Here is a 9,171-nt window from a genome sequence, read left to right as displayed (position 1 = left end):
TCACAGATTTTGTAGGTCAGAAGTTAGGGTGGGGTGGGGTTTCATAACGCTGAATCAAGGTGTTGACAGGGCTGCCTTCCTTAATGGAGGCTCTGAAGAATAGTCTGCTTCCAAAGTCATTCAAGTTGTTGACAGATTCCATTTCCCTGTGATTGTAGGACTGAGGTCCCCGTTTCCTCCCTGGCTTTCAGTCAGAGATTTGTCATTGCTCCTAAATGCTATCTGTGGTCTTTCTCACGCTTTCCATGTGGCCTCCAATAAGACTGGATCAAGCTGCTCTTATGCTTTCAATATCTCTGATATTCATCTTGCTACATCTGACTCCAGTTTAGAAAGTTATCTGCCTTTAGGGACTCACGTGATTAGACTGGACTCAGTGAGATAATCCAAAATAATCTCCTTATATTAAGGTCCATAACCTTAATGACAATTGTAAAATTCCTTCTGCCATATAAATGTAACATATCCATAAATTCTAGGGATTTTGGTATAGACACCTTTGTAAGTCTATTCTGATATATACATATAGCAAATTTCCTAAGTATACTTTTAAAAACAAAATGAAATTACTCAAATTACTCAAATCAAATTTGAGTGCATGTAAAATATTTACATATGTATATATACATATATTCATATAAATTCATGTGCACATGTATTTCCCCCAAATGTCTAAATCATTGATGCCAAGATATATTTTTCCATCTACTTCCTAATTGCTTCAACCCTATGCTTCATTTAAGTGTGTGGAAAAAAATCAAAACATATTTTAAGAATTCAAACATCTTTGAATGAATGATTTTGATTGAAAAAGTCACCAAAGCAATCTCATTAACGAAATATCGAGGGACTCTCACAATATCTACATTTAATTCTGTACCTGTTCCTCAACATAGACAATAATTCTTCCCTTTTCTATTGAAGGATATATTTGCTGGTTCTGAATTATGGTTACATCTTATGGCTTAAATCCAGGGAAACAATATTGTTTTAAAATAGACTGCATTACCTTGCATTTCTCTGTGGGAAATTCTGGGAAGAAACAAAAATGATTTTAACTACTGTACCACTGCCTACATCAGAATAGAATTATAATTATGCTGCAGGTAGCAAACTACTCAAGGTACCTGCAGCATACAGATAAAATGGTTCATTGGCCATCCATTTCCCAGGGGGTTTAGCTTAATCTACAGAGTATGTATAATGCATATTAATCCAAATAGCCCTGAACTCCAGCCGTCTGGAGAAAGCACACAATCTTCCTTTAAGAATAGGTTTTGTAATACAATTTTTTCCTGGTTCTAATCATTAGCACTAGGTACTTTTAAACCTATCTGGAAGCCCACATTGTTACTCTAAAATACTTAGGCAGAATTTTCATCCTTCTGAGATTACCCTACAATAAAGGGAGTAATGATGTCCTGCATGTGTGCCATGTCAGAAGATGTTCAAAGTATCACATCATAGCTAAAAATATGTAAACTCCCAGTCAGCATAATTATATCAGGTAGATAGCTCAAGTTAAGTATAAAATTCCCACAGTATGAGATACTATATCTTTCTTTAAAAAAACACGGTGTCAAAAAAAAAAGTATAGCTTGACCATTCCCACAATAATATTTATGGTCTACATACCAAACTTTCAAATATATTTTAAGATTCTATGACATTATGCCAGAATGGGCTTGTTCATTTGCTCTTTTATTACACATCATATACAATGGGTTGACAAGTAGCTTGTGGCTTGGAACACAAATAAAATCTAACAACAAGCAAATATAATGCCAACTATCATTTATAAATCAATGCTAGCTCTAATTCATTGATATTTACAGATTGGCAAAATCTTTTTCAGACTTCAGCTGATTACGCCAATGTATTTAAGGTAAAATATCTACAAAAGTTCCATAATTCCCAATGTTATTTTTAATACTTAAAGTTAACATTTCTTGAATTAAGCTATATAGCAAAATAAAATAAAGTCAGCATCAAATTAAATATACGTTATCTGGAAGAGAATTCTAAATAAAAATAACTTACAACAGACTTATCTGTAAGTCTCACATACTATTTTATGATATATAGTCAAAGTAAGACCAAATGATTTGAGTTAGTTATGGGAAAAATTAAATTTTTTACATCAGCCTTGAAAATTATATTAAAAAACATAAAATTTTTATATAATTCAAAAAGTATCAATGGATGCCAGCAACATACACAAATGGTACTTTTGGCTAAGATTAGCCATTCCCATTTCCTACTCAAGGATCTTGTATTAGGAGGGAAACATTATATTAATTAAAGTTTTTAATAAATATATGCCATTAATAAATGAGTGCAAAATTTCAAATAGGTAAATGTTAAAAGGAAATTAAGAAAAACTATTGCTTTTTTTAATTCGACTTGAGACAACACTCTTATTAAACTCATCTTATTACTTTTATTGCTGCACTTATAAGCTTATATTCTTGACTGGTATAAATCTTTACCCAGAAAATTAGCGAAACACGAAAATGTAAAGCTTTATCTAAGCTATTTTTTCTCTCTTAAATTAAAAAAATAATCTACAGCGGTCTTACTTTGATCAATTTTAAAAGGATTTAATTTCTATAAATAATTTAAATATATTCTATAATACACAAATTTTTAAATTTTTTAACTTAATTCTTATTTTTGTTCTGATTTAATTTGAAAACTGAAACAAAACAAAAATTAGTTTTATGAATAATCCCAGGAAAACAATGTTACATATGAACTAACTAAGCATCTGCCCTGATGTACAATTTTTACTTTCATACTTCTTAAATAATGTGAAGGAAATCTCTCCAAAGTAGTCAGTGAGAATTTTTACAGCTGGCATCTTTGCTGCATAATTTGAGGGTTTGCCGGATGTTTGAGTGACAGTGAATGGGCCTGCTATATCTCCATCTAAAAGGTAACATTCTAATTGAAAATTAAATGTTATTACCCCTAATCATAAAATGTTCACCATTTAAAACTTAACTGGCTCAAATTTCTAGAACAGGCATTCTCAATGGATTTTGTTCAGGACAAAATTCCAAAAACTAGAATTTTTGTGAACACAATGGAAGGGCTTCAATCTCAAAAACACTAAACAATCAGTAATAACTGTGTTGAAATCATTATTTTCTGGTATGTTTCATGGTTTCTATAAACAGTGACAATACTTTCTTTGTTCATTTGACCATCCTTCAACCCTGTCACTAAAGTTTAAAGTTTGAGCCCCGATCCTTTTCTATTGGATTCCAGGGAGGAAGTTTTTAAATTCATTTTTTAAACTCTTGCCTCTTAATATTAGTAAGGAACATACAATCTAGACAAATCCTTGGCAGATATCTCCATAGCATTATATATAGTTAGTTGAGACAAAAATACATTTCAAATACTTACTAATATTTGGCATCTGTGAAAGATTTTAATGCATAATTATCTAGGACACAGTGCCTGATATTGTTGCACCAGAAACACCAATGACCAGCAAACACTGAGTACACACCAGAATGGTAGCTTTTAATAACCTCCTTTTTATGCTTTCTACAAGTATGATTCCTATCTTTAAACATTATCTTAGGATACATAATGAAGGATATTATCTTTCCGATACCTTTTATTTCCTTAAAGGTTATGCTCAAAGTGTTTATGGGTGTTATATCTATGATTACTTTGTCTGAATTTTTATATAATTTGAAGTGTTTCACAGGATTTTCTAATTTTAAATGTCTATAACTTTTGTATATTACTATATCTTTCCATTGTTGGACACTTAAAAAATTGGACCTGCACTAGTATTAGAGAAGATTTGGTTTTAAGGTTAGTACATAACTCATAACTTTTCTCCCCTGTCTTTTTCAGATTGCACAATTAACCTATCATTATATAATCTTATATATATTATATATACATATATAGATGACATATACATATATATTAGTGATATACACATACAAAGGTATTTGTTATAAGGATTTAACTCACATGGTTATAGAGACTGAAAAGTCTAAAGATCTGCAGATGCAAGCTGAAGATCCAGGAGAGCCCATAGTATAGTTCCAGTTAGAGTTCAAAGGCCTGAGTACCATGAGAACCAAAGCTGTACATTCTCATCTGAGTTCAAAGACCAATGTCCCAGCTCAAAGACAGGCAGAAAGAGTGAATTATTCTTTACTCCACATTTTGGTTCTAGTCAGGCTTTCAATGGATTGGATGAGGCCTACCCACACTGAGGATGGCAATTTGCTTTACTAGGTCTAACGATTCGAATGTTAATTTCATCCAGACACACCAAAAACAATGTTTAACTAAATATCTGGGCATGCCATGGCCCAGTCAGGTTGACACATAAAATTAACCATCACACTTGGATTCATAAATATTGGAAAATTATTTGACTATGTGGCCAAGAGCATGGAAGAGGTAACATTGGAATATTGAGTTCAAGGACATCTGGGGAAGAAACATGTAATTGAACCAATAGGAGTTGACATAAAGGTTAGGATCTGTGTCTCATGTATTAATGACTACCAGAGAACATCTGCTGTAGAAAAGATGTGATTGGAAACCCCAAGACAACAAACTGAAAATTACTAGGAGAAACTCCTTAAGGTAGTATAAAAGGCAGGATAAGTTATATTAATATTAAAACCCAACAACTTTCATTTATACAAACAATGGGTAGAAGACAGCAAAAGGAAACTCCAGTTAAAATAGCAACGAGAAGTTAAAACGTCTAGGGATAAAACCAAAAAGAAATGTGTAATGTTTTTAAAAGTAAAATTTTAATGAACTCAAAAAGGACTCTGAATAATTGAACAAATGGGAAAGTTACTGCCTCTGGGGGGGATTTTACGATTTATGCAATTACTGGCACCAATTCTTTAGCTTTCATTGAATTCCTATCCATGCCATAGCCTCATCATGAATGTAAGGTTCCATTCCACACTGTGATTGGCCTAGTGACTTACTTTGACCACATCTTTCTCTTCCCCTCTAGGAACACTATGATAGGAACATACTCTGGTTAGACACCAGTTTAAGAAGAATGAGCTTTCTCTTCTTTTAGAGGGGCAAAAGTCCTCCTAAAAAACAATAACGCCCAAAGCAGAATAATATTATCAGAGTACTAATAACTAAGTCCAACAAAAAGACTCATTTAAAAAAATTGTGTATGTGGCTTTTGGCACAGAACTGGGTATGCTCAGACACATAAAACCCTACAAAGTTTCCGAGAGAATTTTATAAGTAAAGCACTTTCAATCTAGACCCCAAGACAAAAAATGCTTGGCCTGGGCCCCCAAATTTCAACTGTCAGGAATTAGGGGATGATGGGAGCCACCAAGACACACACACACACACACACACACACACACAAACACACACACACACACACCCTGATGCATTCTTTAGAAGTGGCCATGTAAGATGATAGAAAAGGAAATTTTCCATGATGTCAAGCCAAGAGCCTTAAAAATATGGATCTGGGAAATCATCCCAGGAATTAGAATTGAATGCCTAAGCAAATAATATCCACTACCCAAGAATCTGGGTACCTGGTAACACTTGCCTAGTGTTTCAAAATTAATATAGAGTAATGACTGTTATGAGTCTCTGACTGTTCCTTTGTGTATTGTGTGTGTATTCTTTCCCTGTACAGCATTTTATATAGGGTATGTGTAATACAGATAATTTTTTTTAGTTCATAGGTCTATGGACGAAGAGAAACTGCATTCCACCCAATGAGACTGACAATATCTTAGATTTCTAACTTGATGCCATGATTAGATGAGACATATGGTAGTTATGGAATGGAGATGAGTGTGTTTTACATGCAGGAATGACATGAATAATTGAAACCAAGGAGGCAGACTGTGGTGTATTGAATGTTTTAATCCAATATTCAATTATTCCTGCATTCACACAATGGCCTCAAAGTGGTCATAGTGTACTTCCCTATCCTCTGACTTCTAGCTTGACTATGACTTGCTTTGGCTAATGTCATATATCTGGAAGTGACAGTATGCTAGTTCCAATCCTAGAAATTAAGTGATCTTACATGTTTCCACTTGGTTTACTTTACTTCATGCCACTGCCCATGAATAGAATATCATGATGTATTGGTCTGTTTGGGCTTCTATAACGGAATACCATAGGCTAGGTGGCTTACAAATAACAGAAACTTGTATCTCACTGTTCTGCAGGGTGGGAAATTTAAGATCAAGCCACTAGCTGATTGAATGTCTGGTGAAAGTTCCCATCCTAATTCTTAGATAGCCATCTACTTGCTACACCCTCACATGGTGGAAGGGGTAAAGGGGGCTTTCTGGGCCTCTTTTGTAAGGGCACTAATCTCATTCATGAGGGAGCCTCACTCATGGCCTAATCACCTCCTAATACCATCACCTGGGGGTTAGGATTACAACCTCTGAATTTCGGAGGGACAGAAACATTTAGACCATAGCACCTGGTAATACTGTTATCTAAGGAGAATGAGGAGAGTTGCCCCAAACAACCCATAGTTGATTTCCATGAGAAGTGTAGTGCCACACAAGGCAAGCCCAGTCTGAAATCATTAAACAAGAATCCTGAGACTACATGATTTTCGTTTTAAACAAATGAGACTAGAGGAGAATTGTCATATAGCACTTTCATGACAGTCTTTCAGACAAATAGAATGTCATAAAGATTCAGGTCCTTCTTATTTATTTTCCAAAATGAACATGATCCTAAAAAAATACAAACTTTAAGAAAATGGAATTAGACAATCCATGCTAACATTCATCTGGGAAAAAATGAGCAAGCAACTACCTTAGGGAGTTCTTCAAAAGAAGAGCAAAATATTTAGATGGACTAGCCCAAATATATTCAATTAAACTAGTAATTAAAAGTGTGCAAGTACCACACAAATAGGCAGACAGATCCATAGAACACAATAAAAAATAGAGGCTAATGAAAATATACATAAAAATTAAGGATATAATTAAGGCAATATCTCAAATCATTAAAATAGTTTTTTTTTAAAGCAAGAAATCATCTGAAACAGTAGTTCATATGACCTCTCTGAACATACCACATGAGACCTATAAATACAATGTAATTTTTAATAAACTGCAGTCTGTTTAGCATCGTACTTCTCTTTGTTTTCCCTTCTTTCTTTCCTCACTCCCTTTTGTCCTTCACTTCTATTGATACTTCCCTGAAGCTATAACCTTTCCCTTAATAAAGTATTAGCACATTATATTTTTGTCTCAGGTTCTATTTTCTAGGCAATCTAAGTTAAGCTAGGGGTCAATGACCAGATGGTCATGGCAGCCACACTGGGGCCAGCTTCTTACTGGCTACAACGAGAGCCTTTCCAAACCATGCTTTGTTCACCGAGCCAAGAAGATCAAGAACAAGCTCTGAGTGCACGAGGACCCCAAGGACACACTGCCGTAAGAATTCCAGGAGATCACCCACCTGAAATCTCATCTGGAGAAGAAGATTCTGGAAAAGTGGCTCTGGAGGAAGAGCAGCGGCATAAAGAGCTATAGCATAAAAAGCAGCAGCATAAAAAGCAGCATGTCAGCCCTGGTGGGGTACCATGAAGGACGAGTAATCAAGGTCTGGGAGGCCAAAGAGGAGGATACCAATAACAACAACCAGCACCTACCCAGCCTCCTGGAGCTAGCCTTGGATAAAAACATGGATAATTACCTGCAGGTGCAGAAGTAGTAGAGGATGACTGCAGCCTGGTGAGTGAGGAGAAGCAGAAGCTGCTGGAGATGAAGGAGAAGATGCTGGAAGACCTACAGCAGGAGCAGCAGGCCACAGTGCTGCTTGCAGCCAAGTACAAGGCCATGCAGAGCAAGCTTCTCCACTGGGGCAAGAACATCATGGATCACACCAAACAGCAGCAGAAGATACTGAAACTGAAGAGTGAAGAGACTGCCAAGCAGAAATGCCAGGAGCAGGAAATACAGCAGGAGGTGATGATCTGAGATGAAGAGACCATGTAGTTCTGGGGCAGAAGTCAAACCCAACAAACTCGAGAAGCTCCATGCCAAGCAGCAGGCAGTGAAGGCAGAGATCCAGGACCAGTATGATGAGTATATCTGCATGTAGCAGGACCTGGAGAAGGCACAGAATGAGGAGACCTGGGAACTCAAGTTCAAGTACCTAATCATCAAGAACTTCATCTCCCCTGAGAAGAAGGACGAGATCATAAACCAGGTTTTTCTGGACTGTGAGGAGGAGCGGTAGAAGGTGCAGCCACTTGTGCCAGCTGGATTTAATAACAGCCAAAAGCAGCAGCAGCCCATGTCTTCAGTGGACTACAAGAGGCCTATCAGCTGGCACACTCAGTTACCATGGCAATGGGGTCCCACCCCAGCCACAGGGCTGAAAGTATAATGTTTTTGGAGTTGGATATATCCCCTTCAGATGCGTTTGTGATGGAATCCTCTCATGACCAAGAACAAGAACCCATGCACTACATATGGAGAGGCTCATGCAATTAAAACAGCTTTCTGGAAATAACATCCAGGTCTAAAGTCTGAAAGTCCAGGTCCTGGTGCCAGCGTCCTCAGTGGCCTCCACTGTCCTCAGTGGCCTCCACCCTCCACCACGCATACCTCACTGGCCTCTGCTACTCTGCACCCTGCGACAGTGCTAGACCAAAATGACAATCTGCAGTCAGGCTGCCCATCCGACAGACTCCTGGGGTGGGGCAGCCAACCCTAGATCATCTCATCACCTGCTTGGTGTATATGTGCATGTATGTGTGCATATGGGTGAGAGGGTGAAAATCTGGCAGACCATGCCTCTGCCTGTTCTTCTTAGCCCCCTTTATTTCATTAACGTTATTTATTTGTGGAGCTCAGTGTGGGAAGAGATGTCCTTGCCTGAGCTTTCTGGGCCTCCCACGGTCACTGCATAGCTTCCTTTTCTTCTGACATTAGACACCCCCACTGAGACCTTAAGCTTCTCCCCACTATCTGCCCACAGAAGGGAAGGTGGCTAGTGCCTATGAAGAAAGCAGTTCTTCAAACTGGTTTACTCCATATCTCCATCTCCTTCAGACTGACAGTGAGCATCTCCTAAGCACTTTCTGGGACTAGAAAAAAATCTAGGTGTCTACTGAGGACAAGAGACATCTTGACAGGTTGGGCCTGTGCT

At 37.1% G+C, this 9,171-nt stretch overlaps 1 pseudogene; it reads left to right on the top strand.

Moving 5' to 3' along the window:
• Positions 1-3,996: 3,996 nt before the first annotated feature.
• Positions 3,997-8,736, top strand: LOC133091787 (kinesin-like protein KIF3C; annotated as a pseudogene).
• The last annotated feature ends 435 nt before the right edge of the window (positions 8,737-9,171 follow it).

The sequence above is a fragment of the Eubalaena glacialis genome, chromosome 5 (assembly GCF_028564815.1).
Source record: "Eubalaena glacialis isolate mEubGla1 chromosome 5, mEubGla1.1.hap2.+ XY, whole genome shotgun sequence".
NCBI lineage: Eukaryota > Metazoa > Chordata > Mammalia > Artiodactyla > Balaenidae > Eubalaena > Eubalaena glacialis.
Note: the sequence above shows the minus strand (reverse complement) of the source record. Positions and strands in the feature narration are given on the sequence as shown.